The 21994-nt window shown below is 33.3% G+C and overlaps 1 pseudogene; it reads left to right on the forward strand.

Moving 5' to 3' along the window:
* Window positions 1–7087: 7087 nt before the first annotated feature.
* On the forward strand, window positions 7088–19908 carry LOC123227885 (annotated as a pseudogene).
* Window positions 19909–21994: the final 2086 nt, after the last annotated feature.

The following is a 21994-nucleotide window of genomic DNA, read 5'->3' on the forward strand; positions in this document are numbered from 1 at the left end:
ATATGTTAACACCTTGATTGACCGATTGTGCCATTAGGCTTGTTAAACTTGTGGACTAGAGCGGTAACTTAAAGATACCATTTTTGACGTAAGCAGTTTGTATCTTTCAAGATGACCTGTCTACTTGGCTACCCTAAACATATAACTAGCTTGTTGATCCCAAGGACCAGATTCGTGCGGCTCTAAAGTGATTTCATATTTGACTATCACAAGCGATGTAACACTCTTCTTCAGTTGTATATATACCATCCGAAAGGAATATGAATTTGAAAAAATGTGATTATTTGAAATTCTCGAAACCTTAAATACTTTTTCATTCAGTGCAACAGAACTCGACTCGAAGAAATACAAGCCCATCTTGTGACTCAGTAGGATTGAGTTTGAGGTAGCCATGGTGGATTGAATTCATAATAATAATTCTATAATTAATTATGTACAGTTATAATAAAAATCAGATGAGGCCACAACATTTTTACTTGGACATACACTGGTCAAGGATACTGTAAATAAGCATTGTTAGATTTCAAAAGCAATAGAATCAAAATCTGAGTTTCGCTTTGATACGAATACTTAAAAGACATGGTCGGTTCTCCCGGTATTTTCTCTGGCAATTAATTGATTGATCGTTTTATTTCTTCCAATAATCAAAGTTTCTGTCGAACTGAGGATTCAATAACTGTTTCTTCAAACGATTGATTGATTTTGAAGAATTGCTCATAATTTTAAGTGCATTTTTTAAGAAAAAGTTGACTCGATGTTGATTACGGAACAATTTGTTGAATTTTGAAGAAACGAGGGCATTATGTAAATTTAACAATTGTTTCATTTGTTTTGTGTGTGATGATTTCTATTTAACATGCACGGAGCAATTTGTTTTAAGGTAAGGAAATTATGTAAATTTACCAACTATATCATTTGTTTCATGTGTGATAATTTCTATTTAACATGTTTGAATTGCTGGAAATTTATTCGTATTGATTAATAATGAATCGTTGCAATTTGAAATGGCGAGGACTTTTGTGAAGTTTTACCTGCTTCTCTTTTTAATTTATGTGTGATGATTACTAATTTGTGATTAAAAGTTTGATTTGTTTGATAATCTAAGTTTCTGTCATATTGAGGATTCAATAACTGATGCTTGAACTAATTGATGGTTTTGAAGAATTGCTTGCAAATTTAACTACATTTTTAAAGGAGAAACTAATTGGGTTTTTGATTATGGACCAATTTGTTAAAATCTAAAGAGCTAAGACGTTTATTTGAATTTACCAGTTGTTCATTTCTTCTTATGTGATTAGTCCTCATTTATGTGTTTGATGTGCTTGTTGAAGATTAATTTGAAACTTTCTAGGTGCATCTCATGTGACACAAGTTCATGAACACATTTCTAGGTACATCTTATGTGACACAAGCTAAATGTTTGTACAACTCAAAGTTCAATGTTCACAGTATAAGTTCATGTTCATATATGATTCATGTACAAGTTCATGTTCATGTTCATACACAAGTTCAATGTTAGGTTATTAATAGCTTATGTACAAGTTCAATGCTAGGTTCATGTATTTAAGATTTTTAAAAGTCATCCTTGTACCTATAAATATCCTAGTGTTTTGTATTTGAAGCATGAATAAAAAATTATAAGTCTCTTCCTCTCAAATAATTCTCTCACACAAAGTCTCTCCCTTATAAAATTACCTCTTCTCTCTAACAAAGTAGTATCAGAGCCTAGTTCTTTTAAGAAATGGCAAATAACAATGGAGTCTACTCATTTCAATTTCCTAGCCTCATAAAAGAAAATTATGGAACTTGGTGTCTACGCATAAAAGTCGTACTTAGCTCGCAAGATACATAGGATTTTATTTAGAAAAGTTATGTACAACCTGAAAATGAAGTTGATTTACCATATAATAAGAAGGATGTTTTGGCGAAGATAAAGAAGAAGGATCAATAAGCATCACCCTCATCCATCAATGTTTGGATGATTCAATATTCGTGAAGGTGGTCGATGCAAATACCTCAAAGGAAGCATGGGAGATTTTGCAAAGTTCATTTCAAAGAGTTAACAAAGTGAAAAAAGTGCGACTCCAATCATTACGAGGTGATTTTGAAGTTTTGCGTATGAAAGATTTCGAGTTAATTTCAGATTATTGTTCAAGAGTAAAGACCATTGTAAGTTAAATGAAAAGGTATAATGATCAAATTGAAGATGTTCGTGTGGTAGAAAAGATTTTTCGTTTCTTAACACCAAAGTTTGATTATGTGGTTTATGTCATTGAAGAGTCCAAAGATTTAGACTCCTTGTCACTTGAACAATTATAAGGCTTTTTACAAGCCCATGAAGACAAGATTAAAAGGAGGGAAGATGAACCACTAGAACAAGCTCTAAAAATAAAAGTTTCTTTGAAAGATAATAATAGTAAGACTAACCAAAAAGGACGAGGAAGAGGGCGAGGTTGTGGTCGTGGTCATAGTTGAAGAGGACGAGGTAGAGGTGATTATAACAACCTCACCAATGATGAAAGGAGTCATCAATCATATAGAAGGCGAGGAAGAGGAAAAGGTAACAATTCTAGACCAAATGAAAATATGTATGATAAGTCTAAAGTTAAATGTTACAATTGTCATAATTTTGGTCATTATTTTTGGGAATGTTATTTTGCAACGACTAATGTTAAGGAACAAGTGAATGTTGTTGATGACAAACAAGAAGTTGGAGAGCCCGCTTTGTTACTAACACTCAGAGATGACAAAGGAAAAGAAGAAAATTTGTGGTTCTTAGATAATAAAGCAAACAATCAGATGTGTGGGGACAAAGAAAAATTTGTGACACTTGATAATCAAGTGCAAGGCAATGTTTCCTTTGAATATTCTTCACAAATTCAGATTTGTGGAAAAGGTATTATTTTAATTTCCTCAAGAAATGAAAGTCATATGCTTATTATTGACATATACTATTTGTCTAAATTAAAAACCAATATTTTGAGTTTGGGACAACTTATTGAAAATGGGTATGAAATTCACATGAAAGATTGTTGCCTTTGGCTCAAAGATCAAAATGATAAATTGATTGCTAAGGTGTTTATGTTCAAAAATATAATGTTTATGTTGAATCTCCATACAATAGAAGCAAAATGCTTGAAGGTAGTTGTGAGAGATGAAGTATGGCATTGGCATATGAGATTTGGGCACTTGAATTTTAGAGCACTTAAATTTTTGGGAGATAAATACATGGTGAAAGGAATGCCTCACATAAACCATCAACATCATTTATGTGAAGGATGTTTACTTAGTAAGCATTTAAGAAGGAGTTTTCCAAAAGAAGTTGAGACAAAAGCAACTAAGCCATTTCAGCCTGTGCACATCGATATGTATGGACCGATCTAATCATTATCTTTTGGTAACAATATATATTTTTTGCTTTTCATTGATGACTATAGTCGAAAGACTTGGGTTTATTTTTTTAAACAGAAATCTGAAGCATTTGAAGCATTCAAGAAGTTCAAAACTTTGGTGGAAAATGAAAATAGTTATACGATTAAAGCTTTAAGGTCTAATCGAGGTGGTGAATTCACATCAAAAGAGTTCAACAATTTTTGTGAACTACATGGTATTCGTTATCCCTTAACAGTCCCTAGATCGCCACAACAAAATGGTGTTACAGAGAAGAAGAATTAAACAATTCTCAACATGGCTCAATGTGCTGAAAACCAAGTGTATGCCTACAGAATTTTGGGCAGAAACCATTTCTTGTGCAGTTTATTTGTCAAACCTATCTCCAACAAGAAGTGTCAAAGGTAAGATGCCACAAGAAGCATGGAATGGAAGAAAGCTTAGTGTTGCTCATGTTCGAGTTTTTGGAAGTATTGCATATGTTCATATGCCTCAACAAGAAAGATCCAAGTTAGATGATTGAAGTGTCAAACATGTTTTCATTGGCTATGATCAAAAGTCTAAAGGCTATACGTTATACAATCTAAGCATGCATAAGCTCGTAGTGAGCTGAGATGTTGAGTTTGATAAAGAAGCAATGTGGGATTAGGAGACAAAAGAAAAAAGCACCTATGACTTTTTTCCATACTTTGATGATGATGAAGAAAATCTTATTCAAGATCCAAGTTTATCTCATTTTCCTACTTCTTCTACATATGAGGAAGGTTCTAGTAGAGAATTACAAAAAATGAGAAACTTGTATGATATTTATAATGAAACTGAAGAAATTTCTAATTATGATGAAAATAATTTCTTTTGTCTTCTTATAGATAGTGAACCACTAAACTAGGAGGAAGCAGTGAAAAACAACAGGTGGAGGCAAGCTATGGAAGAAGAATCAAAGCAATTGAGAAAAATAACACTTGGGAATTGTCAACACTCTCTGAGGGTCATAAAGCTATTGGAGTCAAATGGGTTTATAGGGCAAAAAAGAATGCAAAAGGAGATGTGGAGAGACATAAAGCAAGACTTGTTGCTAAGGATACAAACAAAAGTATGTTATAGACTATGAAGAAGTTTTTGCACCTGTTGCTCGCATAGAGACAATTCGATTGATGATTTCTCTAGCAGCTCAAATGAAGTGGAAAATCGATCAACTTGATGTTAAGTCGACTTTTCTAAATGGCTATCTTGAAGATGAGGTCTATGTTGAGCAACTAATGGGTTTTCTAGTTAAAGGCCATAAGGATAAAATTTTGAGATTGAGGAGAGCATTATATGGTTTAAAGCAAGCACCGAGGCTTAAAATACTCGCATTAACAAGTACTTCAAAGATGATGGATTTATTTGTTGCCCTCATGAGTACTCTCTTTATGTTAAATCATAGAAGAATGGAGATTTGTTACTTGCTTGCCTTTATATGGATGATCTTATCTTCACTGGTAATAATCCAAGATTGTTTGAAGAATTCAAGAAAGCTATGTCATAAGAGTTTGAGATGACGAATATAGGACTTATGTCATACTATTTGGGCTTGGAGGTGAAGCAAACACAAAATGGAATTTTTATTTCACAAGAAAGCTATGCAAGAGAAATATTGGAAAAATTCAACATGCTTGACTATAATCCTGTCAGCACACCTATGGAATATGGAATAAAATTGTCAAAGTTCGATGAAGGATGTAAGGAAGATCCCACTATATTCAAAAGTCTTATGGGAAGTTTGAGATACATGACATGTACAAGGCCAAATATTCTTTTTGCAGTTAGAATGCTAAGTCGTTTCGTGGAAGCTTCTACTTCTACCCACATGAAAGCTACTAAAAGAATACTGCATTATCTTAAAGGAACAATTGATTATGGGTTGTTCTATTCTTCAACAATTGATTTCAAGTTTATTAGATTTTGTGATAGTGATTTTGCAAGAGATGTTGATGATAGAAAGAGCACTACTGGTTTTGTATTTTTCATGGGTGATTGTGCTATTACATGGAGTTCGAAGAAGCAGTCCATTGTTACTCTTTCAACTTGTGAATTTGAATATATGGTTGCAACATCTTACACTTGTCATGTTATTTGGCTTAGGAGTTTATTGAGGGAACTCTACTTACCACAAAAGGAAGCAACTGAAATTTGCATTGACAACAAATCTGCACAAGCATTAGCCAAGAACCCGATTTTCCATGATCGTAGCAAACATATTGACACAAGGTATCATTTTATAAAAGAATGTATTGAAAAAAAGGAAATAGAGCTTAAGTATGTTAAGACACATGATCAAGTTGCGGACATTTTTACAAAGCCACTCAAGTTTGAAGAGTTTCATCGATTACAAGCATATCTTAGAGTAAAGAGAAGATTTCAAATTAAGGGGGAGTGCTGAAGATTAATTTGAAACTTTCTAGGTGCATCTCATGTAATACAAGTTCATGAACACATTTCTAGGTACATCTTATGTGACACAAGTTAAATGTTTGTACAACTCAAAGTTCAATGTTTATAGCATAAGTTCATGTTTATACATGATTCATGTACAAGTTCAAGTTCATGTTCATACACAAGTTCAATGTTAGGTTATTAATGGCTAATGTACAAGTTCAATGCTAGGTTCATGTATTTAGGATTTTTAAAAGTCATCATTATACCTATAAATATCCTAGTGTTTTGTATTTGAAGCATGAATAAAAAATTATAAGTCTCTTCCTCTCAAATAATTCTCTCACACAAAGTTCCTCCCTTATAAAATTACCTCTCCTCTCTAACAGTGCTGGAGTATTATTTGTATTGATTATTGATGATTCTGTTTCAACTCTGAAGAGGTGAGGGATTGTGTATAATTTTACCTGTTGCTGTGTTTAATTTATGTGTGATGATTTCTCGTTAAGGAGTTTGATTTGTTAGATTTCTTTTTTCAGTTTTGCAGGCATGAAAGAAAAGAATACTTCCTCCGTGCTGAGACGCATTTCAACAAATTGTGCAACTCAGGTTTGTGGCTGAAAAGTGCTTTTTGGAAAGCAGTTAATAAGTTATGTTTTAGGAAAGTGCTTTTAGAGAAGTGTTGAGAGCATGAAGGAAACGATGGAAAAATAATTTTTGAAATATTTAAAACAATACAGTAATTCTATATTTTGAACATGCATTTTGATGACCTTCCTTTGAAATATATTTGTGAAATCTTCTGACTGCCATGGCTGATTTTTCTGAATACAATTTCATTTTGGCACGCTAAAATGTATGGAGGTTGTGTTGCTGCAAAAGTTCCAGAAGTTGAGAGTGATATGTGTTTGAAAGAATTTATTGCACTCAAGAAGTGCATGCAATATATGGTATCATATTCTACATTACAAAGAGACGCACTTTGTTCTATGACTGAAAAATTGTGTTGAAATTTGTTATAGCATAGGATGACATAGTTTTTGGTATTTGTTCTCTTCTAGAAGATTTTGCTCTTAACATCGTACTTTTTATCTTGCTGAATAGCTCCGAGAAGGTCTAAGCATACTATTCAGTCAATATCTTGAGGAATATACCTTATATGACAAGCATCAACTTGAAGCTCAAGAAAAAGAAAAGGTTCTTTATTTACCTCAAAAGTTTTGATTTTTTCTGGTTTAAATATGCTCCACAAGCTTATTATGTTTGCTGCTATTGCGCAGATATGTTCCTGATATTTCATATTTTTCCTATAGGTGTGACAGAAGTATATGATATTCACATTGGACCATCTGCTGTTGTATTTTCTGAGCTCTGCCATTTTGGGTTCCTAAGGTTGAAATTGAAAGTTAAAGAAGTTGATTGCATTTGTGGATAGCTTCACAGTGTTATGACATTTATGATATAAGCTTGGGTTTCAGCTCTCCTGAGGTACCCACCATATCTTGTTGGTAACATTACAAAGCTGATTATCAGGAGATATGTCTGGAAAAGCATCAAGTTCTTAGCCTAGCATTGGTTTAAGTGGTTCTAGTGCTGCTCTGTCACATGTATATATACAATATCCACCTCTATGTTGTACCGCTCCTGAAACAAGGAGCACATTATGATGATGGAAATGAGTTGCTCTTCTCATCAATATCTGACCAGGTAATGTGATCAATCTGAAATTTCATAAGCATTTGATGCAGTATTAGGTGTTTTTCAAGTAATTATTAACTTTATAATCCCCCTCTGACTGGGTAGTCTTGTAATCTTCTTCGTTTTCCTTTTTGTACATATATTTTCATGGAAAACTGTTCCTTTCAATCCTCTTGCCACCCCTACATCTGATTCAGTCAGTGAAGGGCCAATCTTATCCATCTGATTTTCTTTAAATGCAAAACTTGTAACAATACAACGATCCAACACTGAGATTCAGATTTGTAACAGAGAAACAGAGGAAAGCTTTAGCCATAGGTGGAAGTAAGAGTCAGAGAGTATACTAGGTTTCTTTTGGACAGACTGTGCTCTCTGTGATATTGTAATTGCAAAGATTAGGCAAGAGAATATCTAGTATGTTTTGGAAATACTGAACAATTGATTTTTATTGTCTATCAAAAAGATTTTATCTTAATGAAGTTTGATTGTTTCTTTTCAAGAAAGATATAAACACGATGCCACAAAAGCTGTTGAGAACAAAAAAGTTATGTTTGTTCCTTAGATTTTTAATGATACAGTATGCTCCTACAAAAAATCTGTTTTGGAATTTGGATAAACTAACTGTGATGAGCCTGTTGATCTTGGTAACACCAAATCTAGGTTTTCAGGATATTTTGGTACAAATTGCAAGACTAGCACATCATCCTTGACAGTCATTTGCTGCCTCCTTATCACATTTTGGTATATCTGGAATAACTGCAAATGAGATATTCTGCCCTCTGTTCTTATGCTGGGTAGAAACATTGTAAAAATCCGATAGATAGATCTCAATTTACAGTCATTCAGTGTTTAATTTGGATAGATAATACCCATCTCCATACATGTTTGCCACTTTTTTTTTTTCGGGTGGACTTGGCCCTAAGGGTTAAAGGTTGACAGCATGCATCAATGGTAGATGTTTTATGTTGAGCATTATTTTTCTAAAATCTAAAGGTACTATTCGTGTCAACTTAAGGACGGTGTAAATCTTATAACCTCTTGGTGACCTTGGGTAACTAATTCACCTATTTCTCTTTTGCATCTATTTTTGCCATCAACTTTCCTTGTTTTTTCGTTTCACTAAATGGAGTTCAATTACAGTGGGCTGGACTTGTTGACTTACAATTCTGTCTCAAAATCACTTGCTTGGTGGAAACAAGGAAAATGAACATGCGCTGGTATGTGTACACACGAGAGTAGATTGGTTCTTCTTGCTCCTGGAATGCAGTGTCAGATGCTCACTGGCTTTCAGGTATTGTTGCCAACTCCAATATTAGCTTTGTTTTATTTGAAACCTTCTAACCTAGATGATATCTTTGGTATGCTTGCTTTCCTAAAACAGTGGCCTTGAAAATTGGTTTTGAGGAAATGTTTTGGGTATATTTCTAAAGCATTATATTGGTAAATACAGGGTCACATTTTGAGATCATGAAACAGAAATTTTTCACCAAAATTTCAAATGGTCAGTTTCCTCATTCTGCCATATACTGTAGATCAGTTACCCTGTCTTAAAAACCACTGCCTTTTCTCCAGTAACTTTACATGCCAATGTGTATTGTTGTGTGCATTTATTTGCAATAATTCAATAGTTAGTAATATATACTTTTTGAATCTTCATATGGTACAACTTCAATAGTCAATACTTTTTCTAAATTTGCATGGGGTGTTTTGGTGCACCATACAGTGTTTTCTTTTGTAAATTAATATTTAGTACATAATATGCATTTTGAGAGAGACTCGTTTGATTACTTTAGAAAGTACATTCAACTTTTTGAAGTTTTCTTCCAGCTAAATTAAGAGGTTATATATAAGGTAATTCAATTATTAATTTTTTCTTTATATTAAAAGATTACTAAAATAATACACCCACACCACCACATGCCGACACCTCCAACACCACCCTCACTTGCCACCACCCACACCACCACCTGCCGATTTTGTTCTCTCCAACATTTTTGTCCTTTGATTTGTTTTAGCTCCGGCCTATAGATGGAGATCAATTATCTTGATTTCATTGATATGAAAAGATTAGACTGAGATTGAGATTGAGATGAATGAGAGCACCAACAAGCCCTAGCCATTGTCAAGATAAAAGATGAGAGATAAGATTGAGAATGATTTTGTTGATTATGTCAAGATGAAATCGAGATAGATTTGGTTGATTTTGTCGATTTCATCACCGTTAGATTCTCTTATTCAACTCCCACTTTTTGATATATTACAGTTTCCATTTTGTCATTTCTTTTCCAACCCTTATTAGGAACCTCTTAAACAAAAACGAATACTACAATATAAACAATGCTAATGCTAGCAACAAAAAGTAACAGTTCCTCCCAAAGGTTGTAGCCTCTTAATTAGCCAAAGGTTACCTTAAACTCAAAGATAATATTTTTCTCTCTTCTCCTCAATCCAACCACTCCTATTTATTCTTCAAATATCCTAAAATCTAATATATTCTTTATTTTTATTATCAATATCATTATTAATTATTTTTATTATTAAATCCTAACATTAGCCACGTCTTCGAAAACCACTTTGAGGAAAATTGGAAAGTCTCTTTTATTTGTTTATTTATTTATACTTTGTTTTGTTTTTCCTTTTTTTTATCCAACTAGTTTGACTTTTTTTCATCTTTATATTTCTTCCTACTCAATTTGGAAAAATTCCTCCCATTTTGTCATTATTTTGTGGTCACTAGTGATCGGAAAAGTCAACTCCATACTTCCTTTATTTTAATGTCATCTTCATTGATATTGGCCTAGTGCATCTCCGTCAATGTCTCATTTTGTCTTCTTTTTGTTTCTCGTTTTCGTCTTTGTTTATTGCCCGTTTTGACTCTGTCACTAACTAAATCAAATCACCAAGTAAACAAATGGATTCCAACAGTTGGAACTTGCTAGGATCTGTTAATTGAACCCTTGAATATGCTGACTCTCCTTCTTATACTCCATTTGACTGGTTAAACTCTAGATTCTGTCGATTCCCTTTCTTGGTCCATCATCAACCTAATAAATTTGTTGAAACTAGCCAATTTTTTGCTAGAATAAACAAATTTAGATTTTTCGGCCGCATCACATTCAAAGTTACCAAATCCACTTCTCTTGCTTCTCGTCACTCACGATTAGGATGTCATCGTTGTCGGATCCATTCTTATCCACCAACAAGACTGCCAACAACTTGAATTTATAGTCGTGATTTGGCTTGTATTCACTCCCACATAAGAGACAAATCCCTTTCTCCCTTATAACCGAGCTTCTATTTTTGTGAATCAATAGACCAACAAATAACTTCCACTCTCATCCTTTACAAAATTGAGTTTGCCCATTTTAAGCATCACAACAACTCTAATTCCAATTTGTTAGGACCCTTTAAAGAAAGAACAAATACTCTAATATGAGCAATGCTAATGTTGGCAACTTGAGGTGTTAGTTCCTCTCAAAGGTTGTAGTCTCCCCCAATGGGCCAAAAATGATCCTAAACTAAAAGGTAATGTTCTTCTCTTTTTCTAAATCCAATCAACCCTATTTATTCTTTAAATATTCTAATTTTCAAATACTATCCTGAGCAAATATATTATCCTAATCAAAGATATTCTTAATTAATTTATTTATTATTATTATTATTAGTATGATCATCATCATCTAATTGTAATAGCTTTTCCCCATGTTCCCACACCTTTGATTTAGTTTAACATAAAAGGGAATTTCAATACTATTATATCTTAATATTTTTTTATTACTATCACCCAAACACATTAATTAATCATATATGGTAATTTAACAAAACATAGTAGAAATTTATATCTTCTAATCTTCAAAGTAATTTATCTTGGTAATGATAATTTATTACTAGTAATAAAAAATTATTCAAATTAAACACACCCTTAGAGGGGTTTGGTTTAAAGGACAAAAATATTATTTTGATAATCTATCTTTTATTACTTATATTATTTTGTTCGGTTTATAAATAATAAAATATTTCAGTAATTTTCTATTATCAATAGTGATATGACAAATAATAAAAGAGTTAATTTGATTATTAACTCCACCTTAAGTATTTGAAAATTATCAAAATAATCTTAATTTTGTTATACTTATATAATTACTTACTAATTTTTTAAGGCAAAAATACTCTCATGTTTGATTAATATAACAAATAATATGAAAAATATTTTTAAATAATTATATCCAAAAATATTTAAGTAAAATAATATTTTAGTAATATTTTATTATATCAAATCAAATATAATAATTATTTATATCTACCAATATTTATCAAATATAATAAAATTTTATACCCAATAATCTTCTAGGTAATTTATCTTTGTGAAAATATTCATATTTGGTATTAAAACATTACCCTAACCAAACGCACCCGCATTGTTATTAAATTCTTCCTTTATTTTGACACAGTTGCTAGTTCTTTTCTACAGCCTTCATCTGCCAGAGTGATTTGCTTGTCCAAGTTTGAAATGGCAATGGCTAGGCCTGAGGCCAACAGTAAGCCTGTCCTAGCTGTTGAAGATGTCTATATTGTCACTGTGTAGGTTACTTTTGCTTAAATCTATCTGTTATTGAATCCTTTTTTTAACAGAAATCAAACTTAGGAATTCTTGATATTCCCAGCTATGGTAGGTTATACTGTTTACAAGTTGATAGAGTTGCAATGCTACTGCACTCATATAGATTTTACCGTAACGCCATTGTACAACAGGTAAAATTATGCTCATTTTTTCTGTGGCCAAAAACCTTTCTGTGTCTATGTGTGTGCTGGGCCAAAAGTCATTGCAATATTTTGGCATAACAATTATTTTTCTAACTGGACATTTCAATATGCAGGGATCTCTTCCAATATATTCAATCAAGATTGCCATTAGTGTGGTTGATAGTGTACTACTTGTTCATCAAGTAGATGCAAAGGTTATTATACTTTATGACGTATTTGCTGATTCTCGAGCTCCCATAGGGGTTTACCAAGGATGTATTCTTCTGTCTCGATCTGCCAGCAGAGATAGCGGAAGCTCAGAGGCCAGTAATACTCTTGATAATAAAGCTACTATTTACGGAGATAACTGGACTTTTCTTGTTTCTGACCTCATTTGTGATATTTCTAACAAGCTTTTGTGGAAGATTCATTTAGATTTGGATGTAAGTGTTGTCATTTTTCTAGTACATCATTTGAATTATTAAACAGTTCTTTCCTGTACTACTTGTGCCTTTCTTTTCCTGCAGGCAATTTCTGCCAGTAGCTCAGAAGTGCCATCAGTATTAGAATTCTTACAATGACGAAAGCTGGAAGCCAATAAGGTTAAAAACATTCTAAGTCTTAATATGTGCCTTAGTTTGTTTTATGGGTATTTGTTCACTTTAAGAAAATAAATTATGCTCTTTCTATCTGAGTGTTTTAGCACATTCATTCTGAGAGTGAAATCTGTCACCCCCATAAAATGTATTTTTGATTGTAAAAAGGATAAAAATTTTGAGACGATGTTACGTTTTTGGAAAACAAGATTTTACATATGTAAGGTGAATCTATAACTAATGTTCTGAGGCACCTGATGAATTAATTATGTATCATTGTGCTGCTTTTATGTTTTATTAGAAATAATTTATTCAATTATTAGCTATTGCAATTATAAAGTGTTTCTGCTGTTTTAGGCTAAACAATTGTGCTTGGGAATTGCACGAACTGTTAGTCAGGAACGCAGACCTGTGTCTATGGTTGCCAAGGCCATAGATCTATTAGTTACCTCTTATTCCTACTCAATTAAAACGGGCAGTTATTTTAAGGCAACAAAGACGGAGAAAACTTCTTCAGGTGTGTCAAATGCTAGTAGTCCTAGATCCAGAACTGATATATCCACCAATAGAATAGATGGAAAATCCATCAGACATGAGCCAACTACTAGAGTTGACAGTGAACTTCTCAATAGACCAACGTTCTTGAGTTCAGGTTCAGATTCAGATTCAGAGAAGAATGCCAATTTTCGACCCCTGAAAACAGACTCTACCAGTCTCCAACTTGGTCATGGTAAAGTTAATTTAGCTGTTGCTGGAAGTTCTACTGCTGAAGTTCAGTCATCATCTTTTAAACATCAACTCTCCAGGCCAAGTGCCAATAATTCTGAGCAGCAGGATTCTCAACTTTCTTCCCCAGCTATTTCACCTAATGAGATGCACAGATTTATTTTCGCTCCTGTTGAGGAGATGTTGGGTGACCCTTCTTACTTAGTTTCCATCATTGTCGAGTTCCTTCACAGGTATGTCAACCTTTGAAGGGAAGAATTAATTTTCTGAATTCAAACTGATGTTGATACTATTAGAATAATTGAGTTAATATTGTACTGAGGTTATTAAAGTTGGTTGGTTTTTTAATTTCAATCTAATATCAATAATATTAGTATAAATATATGATGTTTTCAAGGTATCAGTATGATTGAAGATGCCTGGTTTTATAAACGGTATGATTTAACCAGGAAAATCAATTTTGGTGTTGGAGATGTATTGAATTTTTTCTTATGAACTTTTAGTCATTTCTTCTGTGCAATGCCAATTCAGAGAAGATCAAAGTACATCCAAATCTTTATGTGTTGACCATTCAATTGCTGGCCCGCAGCGAACGATATGCTGAGCTAGGATTGTTTATCATAAACAAGGTTTAAGATCTCAATGATTATTCTATTGATGAATATTAGTTGAATTCTTTATATGCTGTACTTAAAGTGGAATTGCTGTCAAGAATTCAAGCTTTATGATGAAGTCATTTTTTACAGATTCTTCAGCCATCAAGAGGTTGCATTGCAGCTCCTCGAGTCAGGTCGGAAAAATGTTGAAACCAGGATGCTGGGTCTGGATATGCTGAGGCAGCTCTCTCTACATCATGACTATGTGGTCGGAAGCACAAGGTAATTCTTATAAGCTGATTCAGATCAAGTTTAGTTTATCGAAAAATGAAAATTATACCACAATGAAGTCAATTTACTGTGTTCTCTTAAATAGCATATAAAATTGAGTGTTTTGATACAATAACATTTTCAATTCTTCAGGTGACTATTGCCCGGCCCTCATTGTTTCTTGAGGCAGCTTTGTCATCGAAGGATTCGCAACATCTGGCTGCAGTTCTTAGCTTCTTTTCCCATTTTATTCCTGGCTTTCGAAATTCTGCTGGTTTCAGTACATATTACCACGTTTTGAGTAACATGAACTCTTCATCTATTGCTGCTTGAGTTTCCATTTCGAAAAATCTCAAGGAATTGCAAGTCTCCACTTATTCGAAACTCAAATAAGTTATATTAAGAAATTGCTCCTGAATTATGGGTGCCAGAGATTTTTGTCTTTTTCACTGTTTCCCTTTTGTCTTTTTTCATAAATTATTATGGAACCTTGACAGCACATAAAGATTCTATTATAATTGCCTCATTCCATTTCTTATATATGTGTATATATATGTATATGTATGAGTCTTTAGATTCCTTTGGCTTTATTAGATGAATAATAATTATAATTTATTGTAAAATGATGAATATGTTGATTTTGATGCATCATGTGAGTAGATGATGAAATGTAATGGCCTCTGAAAAGTGGATGATTTTCACCATTTTTCTTTTACTTTTTTTGGTGGATGGAGAATTCATTTTTGTTATCTAACTATGGTTGTTTTTTTGCCTTGCCTTTTTCTTTTGGATTGCTCACTATTCTTGGTTAAATTTGGCTAAATGATAACAATTAGGGAATCCCAAGCTAAAAATTATGTTTCCATTTTTGCTTTTTAAGTAATAATTATTCACTTTTTCTTTGGAAGCTTATTGGCCTGAGAGAAATGAGTATAAAGGTAAAAATGATTCTTCACGTAAAAACGTAATTTATGCAATGTGATCATCTTAACATAAAAAAGTAATGGTAAATGACAGTAATTCAAACTGTCTTCTTTTTATCTTTATTTGCAGCTCTATATTTTGATCCATGGGGTGGGGAACCGTCAGGACGAAATTAAGGTTCCAAGGTATGTTTGGGAGAATCAGGATTAGACAATGAAGAAAAACCAGGTATGACCAAAGGTGTCTTACTTCTCTTAATAACGGAAATAGATTTTTTTGAGTTTTCTCTTTGTCACTCACTTTCCTCAGTTTTATCTCTTATGGAGAATTAGTATAACGCTATAATCAGATTCTAATGTGTAGGATTTCATATAAAGGTAACCACAAAGCATACTCTTGATTAGATAGTAAATATGATTACCAAGCTAGGAAGACAGAATTAGATTGTTCTGTCAAATAAGAGAAGTTTACTCGGAGATCGGAGAAAACATCTGTGACCACAAATCTTTGCCATTTTTAATGCAATTAATTATTTTACAAAATTAAGTTTGATTTTTCTTTAATTATTTAATTAATTCATTGGATCTCAATATATATATTTTTTTTTCTTTCTATCAGAAAAAGTCACAGGGTTAGGTTATATTTTTTTTCTATAACCCACTTTTTGTTTGTCAAACCCAAAAAAGATTAGAAAACATGTTTTTCTCATTTTTTTTCCCTAAAAGATTTTATTTCAGACTATATTATAATACTATATATTGTATAGATTCTTGAACCATCAAAGGGGTTGCATTGTAGCTCCTTGAGTCAGGTCGACAAAATGTTGAAATCAGTAAGCTGGGTTTGGATATGTTGAGGCAGCTCTCACTGTATCATGACAATGTGGTGTTACTAGTGCAAGATGGATACTACAATGAAGCTTTATGTTATGCTCGGAAGCACAAAAGTCAAGATGATTCAGATAAATTTCAAACTACATGGTAATACTATGTATTTTACGGATTCTTGAACAAGAAGCTGGGTCTGGATATGTTGAGGCAGCTCTCTCTACACCATGACTATGTAGTGTTACTAGTGCAAGAAGGATATTACAATGTGAAAATGGTATGAATTGGATTGTAAATTGAATGAATATTACTGACAAAATATTGTAGATTTTATAGTATTACAGTGTAGTCTGAAAAGGAAATTCAATCCTACAAAAAGGAAAAATAATATATACTAAACCAAAATAATATCAAATCAAAATCAAATCAAATCAAAATCAGATCAAATAAAATCAATCAAAATTGGATCCAATCAAAATTGGATCCAATCAAAATCAGACTGAATGGAAAAATAAATGTTATTTAACATTCCCCCACAATTGTAACAAGAGCTTACAAAGCTACAATTGAAGACATAATGAGAGAAAACGCTTATGAGACAATCTCTTGGTAAAAATATCATCAAGTTGAGAAATGGTAAGGACATGTCGGAGTTGTCTAGCCCCTCGAGCAACTAACTTATGTATGAAGTGTAGATTGATATTGATATGTAGAGTGCGAGCATGAAACACTAGATTGGTAGCCCTGTGCAAAACAAATTGTTTTTCACAAAACACTATTGGAGAGAAGTGTAGTAGAACATTGAGCTCCCGTGAAAGATAATAAAACCACCAAACATCAGTAATCACATATGCAAGTGCCTAGTACTTGGACTACACTAGAGCGAGACACAACAGTTTGTTTCTTGGCAGTCCAACAAACAATATTGTGGCCTAGGAAAACACAACCACCAATGATAGAGTGATGTGTTGAAACATCAACAACCCAATCAGCATCTGAATAGGCAAAGAGATAAGGATTACAATCATGATGGAATGTAAGGCTATGAAACAAGGTGCCCTTATTATAGCAAAAAATATATTTGACTGCATTCATGTCTCTGTGAGTAAGAGTAGATATGTGTTGAGTGACTTGATTCACAATAAATGCAATATTAGGTTGGGTGAGCGTAAGATATTAGAGGATCGACCATACTATGATAGAGTATAGTGTCTAGAAATAGGACATACTGAATAGATGGTGATGTCTTGGAATTAAAAAAAGGGGTAGCATAAAGAACGCATAAGTCAAGTTGAAAGTGTTAAAGCAAATCAACCATGTAACAACAATGAGACAAATGTAAGATAGTAGATTGTCGAACAATTCTCATACCAAGGAAGAAACCAAAGGTAGTCAAATCATGACAAGCAACAAGGACTAAACAAGTGTGGGTGAAACTATGGATTTAATCCAAGTCAACACCAATTTGTTAGCTTGCAACCAATGAGAATGAACTGGACTAAGAATGTCATCGAGTAGAAGTGGTGGTGATGGTGGTTATACATCACTAGCAATTAGATGCTAAAAATTGTGAATAGCAAGAACATCAATAAATTGAAACTTTCATGCACGATAAGTATCGTGAATCATAAAGGAAGAAAAATAGCTCATAATGTTAATTGTTGCAAGTAAATAGGACAACGGGAAAGAAGAGGTCGTAGTAACTGAGGTAGTAGCGACCAATGTGAAGAGCAATGACGATAAAGATGAAAAGTCAGTGACCATCAAAGAACCATGATTTATAGTGTGAAATTAAGTTACCGATATAGACAAACCAGGGGGTGGACTTTTGAGATGGGGAGTAACCAGAGTTGTCTTAGAGTCAGCAATGGGGAAGATGTTAATTGGTTGGAGGTGCATATGTTCTAGTGGAGAAATCACAATGATAGAAAAATGCACAACATTAGGAAAATGCGGGCGAAGAAGTCAACTAAAGCAAGCAAAAGGAGACACAAGAGAACATTTTCAATTTTCTCATGTCACTATTGTCTGACCTTCATTGTTGCTTGAGGCAGCTTTGTCATCAAATGATTTACAACATTTGGCTGCAGTTCTGAGGTTCTTTTCTGATTTTATTCCTGGCTTTCAAAATTTTGTTGATTTATGTACATATTACCACGTTTTAAATAACATGAACCTTTCTTGTAATGTTACTTGAGTCTTTGGATTCCTTTGGTTTTATTAAATGAATACAATAATTATGATTTATTGTAAAATGATGAATATGTTGAATTGTAAGCATTAGTGGGTAGATTATTAGAAATCATATGAAATCATATCATATCCATGGAAATCCTACATTATCCTTGGAAATCATATCCCAAATTATTAGAAATCATATCCTTGGAAATCATATTTCACATTGATTGGCAGATTATTCTCTTTCATTCAAAGCATATTTTTTGTACAACTGTTACTATGTTACCAAAGATAGATTAAAATTTACAATATATAAGTCATTGTATGTAAAGATTGTATATACAAGTAATAAAAAAACAATTATTCTTTCTTTGCATTTCTTTTCTTGAGCTTATATAGTTTATTGAACCAATTCTGCTCTCTCTGATTTTCGCATGGTATCAGAGCAAAGTTGTGAATTGCTCTTTTTTTTCTTCTGTTCAGCTCTAATACAAGGCAACCTCACTTGCATTCTAATAACCTACATAAAAGAAAATCTGAATTAGATGGAGCCAATCAAACTAACATCCATCGATCCTATATCACCAAAATCCACTGCTGAAACATCAATAATGAACCAAGGTTTCGAACCAAATGCTAGTTCTAAATAGATGCTAGCCTTTCACCTGATTCCTACAAAAAAAATAAACTAAAGCCTGGAGATATTCTTTATGTTTCGCCATCAGACGAACAAGAACTCATTTTAATAAAACAAACTTTAACTAGAGCCGAGAATTATGCACAATAGGCTAGAATTTCAGAAGGGTGCTCGTTGCAAATGACAAAATTGGATTCGTTGACAACACTGTACTCATGTCATCCGAACTTGATCTTGTCTGATTTTAGGTATGATGTAATGCCCTTATCTGAGCTTGGATTAACAACCGTTTGACTGAGGACATCGTAACTAGTCTACCACCTACAGAAGACACCGTGGAGTTATAGGGATTCATCAAAGATATGTATGGGGCTTTAGATCTTGCAAAGATTTATAGCATTCGACAAACCTTTGTCAAGATCCAATAAGAAAATCAGAGTGTCACGAACTATTTCAATAGACTTTCCACTGCATGGAATTAGTTAGACGTCGTTGAAGAGTCAATCGTTGCACCACCAGAAGTTCTCAGACAAATCCAACGTGTAAAGGAACAAGAGAAGCTGACTCACTTCCTAATGGGGCTAAACGAGGGGTTCGTCGCTTTTAAAACTCATATACTTACCTTTGCAAAGGCGTCATCACTACGACGAGCATATTATCTTGTCGTTCAAGATGAAAGTCAAAGGAACATTAGGCATGATGAAGAGAAGAGAGTTGTTGCCCTCAACGTTTATCAAAGGAAGCAGGCGGTTGGAGAAGAAAATAGTGAATTAGGGCCACCTCAAGCGTTTAATTTGTATGGCAGGATGAAGCTAAGCTATCCAATGGCTCATATTCACCCACAGCACAAAATTAGATTAGAACCCAAACTTTTCATAATTTTGTCAAGCCCCAAACAGTTTCAATAATCACAATCAGTCTTTTAAACAAAGGGGAAAATTACATTGTGACTATTACAAACGACGTAATCACACCAAGGATACTTGCTGGAAGCTACATGGTCATCCTAGATTCAGCAAAACAAAGGTAAAAAGGCCCACAGCAAATCAAGTTGCTTCAACCAATCTAGGATCTACAACAGGACTCTCATTTGAACAATATGATCAATTGATTCAACTTCTAAATCAGATACCAAAGGGCAATGACATCTTTACCTCTTACGTAGGTACGATTTCATGCTTAAATACTTTTATTTCTCTAGATGTTTGAATAATAAATTCAGGGGCTAGTGACCATATAATATGTTCCCTAGAATTCTGTACCAACATAAAATATATGTCTCCTCCAATACCTATTAAATTACTTAATAGGACCACAACTCAAGCCACCCAAATAGGAGATGTTCAATTAGATAAACTCATATTAAAAAATGCCCTTTGTATACCTATATTATGTTTCCACCTTATCTCAGTATCCAAAATATGCGTAGACAACAAATGTGTAGTAACTTTTTTGCCTACTATATGTGCATTTCAAGACAATTCGACTAGCAATCTGATGGTCTAGGGTAAAAAACAACATGGGTTATACTACTGGACATCGAACTCCAAGACATTTCTTTTATTAAATAAAAATTGTATTACTTCTCCCTATTGTAATACAAATCAGATTAATAAAGTGTCATTTATTTCCCATCAAAGATTGGGGCATTTAAGTACTATCTCATATTCAAAGTATCTCATTTGCCCCCTTGCTAAGCAAACTCGTACTACTTTTCCCACAAGCACTTTTACAACCACAAAACCATTTCAATTGATACTTTTAGATAGTTGGGGACCTTATAGTACACCTAATTATGATAGATCCAAATATTTTCTTTTCATAGTAGATGACTTCTCACGTGCCCATGGTCCAAACTTAAAGGCCCAAACACATTCTTTTTTCTTGAAATTTGTATCCATGGTCCAAACTTAATTCTACACAAAAATCTAGGGAATTCAAACAGACAATGCAAAAGATTTTTTTAACTACACCACCACTACCTACCTTGGCTCTCAAGGAATTTTACATGAAAATTCATGTCCTTACACACCACAACAAAATGGTACTATAGAATGAAAACATAGACATCTATTAGAAGTAGCTTGTGCCTTTAAACTCCAATCCAAAATTCCACCTAAGTTCTAAGGAGATTGTGTGGTCACGACAACCTATCTGATCAATAGAATGCCAACCAAAGTTCTGGGTGGAAAAACACGTTATGAACTTCCCTTTAGCAAGAAACCAGACATCAGGAACTTAAGAGTATTTGGTTATCTCTACTACTTTACCAAACTTTAGCAAGCAAACAAATTTGACACATAAGCAACTCGTTATGTATTCATGGGATATCCTTCACTACAAAAAGGATATGGCCTATATGATATGGCTATAAATAAATTATTCATCAGTAGAGACGTCACATTTCATGAAGATGTTTTTCCTTTTGCTGATGAGATTAAAGACATGACATCCACTGGTTCACAACCAATGACTCACATTAAATTCTTTGAACAAGAGTATGATGTAATTCTATCATCTTACAACACTAGTGATCTATCGATAGGATCTGACTCTACACAAGGTACTAATTCACCTTTACCTATTCCAGATCTAACTTCATCATTATCCATGGATGTTTCGGTTACTTCTGATGATCTTACATAGGTTTCTTTCAGACATTCATCACAAACCAAAAAACCCCTCATTTAGAGCACTGACTATGTTTGTGTTGTTTTATCTGAACCATATGTTATTTATCAATATATCAATTATGATAGGTTATCTCCAGGGCACAAAGCCTGCATCAGTCACATCTCTGAACATTTTGAACCAAACTCATATTCAAAAGCAGTTCAATTATCTCATTGGCATTAGACGATGATAGAAAAACTAGAAGCTCGGTACCTCAACAAAACCTAAGATTTAGTACCACGACCATCTCATAGAAAACCCATAAGCTACAAATAGGTCTTCAAGATAAAACATCAGGCTGATGGTTCCATTGAACATTAT

Source organism: Mangifera indica, chromosome 10 (assembly GCF_011075055.1).
Source record: "Mangifera indica cultivar Alphonso chromosome 10, CATAS_Mindica_2.1, whole genome shotgun sequence".
Taxonomy (NCBI): domain Eukaryota; kingdom Viridiplantae; phylum Streptophyta; class Magnoliopsida; order Sapindales; family Anacardiaceae; genus Mangifera; species Mangifera indica.